Here is a 2,245-nt window from a genome sequence, read left to right on the forward strand (position 1 = left end):
AGGTTGCGAGAAGATAATAAGCACACATGTGACCATCTCGAAGATGCATCTATCAGGACCATAAAATATCTAAAAGATCCACATGGTGGATGAATAGGTCCACATATATCACCTTAAATCCTTTCTAAGAATTCAGGGGACTCAAATCCAATATTTACTGGTGATGGCCTTAAAATTAACTTCCCTTGAGAACATGCAGCACAACAAAATTCACTAGATTTAAGAATCTTCTGGTTCTTTAGTGAATGTCCATGAGATTTTTCAATAATTCTCCTCGTCATGGTTGTTCCCGAATGACCCAATCTATCATGCCAAGTTATGAATTCATTTGGACTAGTAAACTTCTGGTTTACAATGGCATGTGATTCAATTGCACTAATCTTGGTATAATACAATCCAGATGAAAGTGAGGGTAACTTTTCTAATATAACCTTCTTATTTGAATCATGAGTTGTGATACATAAATACTCATGATTTCCCTCATTCATTGTCTCAACATGATATCCATTTCGACGAATATCTTTGAAACTCAACAACTTCCTCAGAGACTTGGTAGATAATAGTGCATTATTTATTATAAATTCTGTTCCTCTAGGAAACAAAATTATAGCTCTTCCGGAGCCTTCTATCACATTGCTCGAGCCAATAATAGTATTAACATATTCATCTTTTGGCACAAGATGGGTAAAATATATATTACTTTTAAGAATAGTGTGTGAACTCGCACTATCCGCAAGGCAAATATCTTCAGAATATGTCCTTGCCATTTTTTTTCAAAAACAAATGATAATAATAATAAAATGGGTAGAAGTACATGCACAGTAAAATTATTCACATGAATACTTAACAAACACATACATATATCAAACTATTCCATCATTGATCAAATAGCCAATATTTTCTTCAGGATTCTCAAAGAAATTAGATACATCATAATGAGTGGTGAAATTTTCATAATTTGAAACAAAATTTGTTTTCTTTCTTTTGTCATTCCTTTTTTTAAGGATGCTTGATAAAAATCAACTAGGTGCCTTGAGGTACGATAGGTACGTGACCAATGGCCCTTTCCACCACAACAGAAGCATTTATCCTCAATTGATATACTTTGCCCATTGTTTCTTTCTTTATCACACTTCTGGTGAGATCCTTTCTTGTGAACATAATTTCTTTTCCTTCCATAATTTTTCTTATTATCAAAATCTTGCCATTTACCTCTTCTGGGGTTAATTGCCGCATTTACTTCAAGAAATAGGGCGGCGCCAATTGGGCGCGCTTCATGATTCCTTAAAAGTAACTCATTGTTGCGTTCAGCAACAAGAAAGTAAGAAATTAACTCAGAATATTTTTAAATTCTTTTTCTCGATACTGCTTCTGCAGGAGCACATTCGAGATATGGAAGGTAAAAAAAAAAAATTTTTCCCTAACATATCGGGCTTGAGGAAGTATCACATGATTGTACCTTTTTTCAAAGTCTTTCCACAGATCTGCAGGATCTTTTAATGTGGGATATTCATTTTTCAATCATACTTTAATATAATGACGAAGAAAAATCATGGATTTGGCTTTATCCTTCTGGGATGTATTATTTTCAGCCTTAATGGTATCTCCAAGATCCATTAAATTAAGATGGATTTTAACATCTAGTATCCATAATAAATAATTATTTCCAAATATATCAAAAGCATTATATTCAAGATGAAAGAGATTCGACATAATAAAAATTTGTTACCTGGAGTCTTCTTAAAATTTCGTTAGAGTTTCGTGCTGATAACGTGTTATAAAATAATTAAATAAATAAATAAGGAAGATGTAACAAATATAATATAAAGAAGTATAAAGAGAGTGAGAGAAGTATTGCAACGTAAAAGAGAGAGAGAATTGTTTTATTGATTGTACGTTGCTTCATATATGGTTCACTATTTATAGGCATACATTGGCTTCATTTTCAAACTTCATTAAAGTTTAATTTGGCTTGAAAAAATCAACCACCCATATAATCAATGGTCATCCACATCAGCTCTTATCACAACATATTACAATTACTTTGCATGTTTTATTTTAGGTGAAAATTCAAGTAAAATTATTTTTATATGAAGTTAATATTTAATTAAAAATTATTAAATAATTTGATAAAATTAATTAAATTATTATTTAATAAATTTTAATTATTAATTTTATATAAAAATAATTATATGTAATTTTTTATTTTTATTTTATTATTAGTATTATTTTTAGTCTTTTATTA

The sequence above is a fragment of the Arachis ipaensis genome, chromosome B05 (genome assembly GCF_000816755.2).
Source record: "Arachis ipaensis cultivar K30076 chromosome B05, Araip1.1, whole genome shotgun sequence".
NCBI lineage: Eukaryota > Viridiplantae > Streptophyta > Magnoliopsida > Fabales > Fabaceae > Arachis > Arachis ipaensis.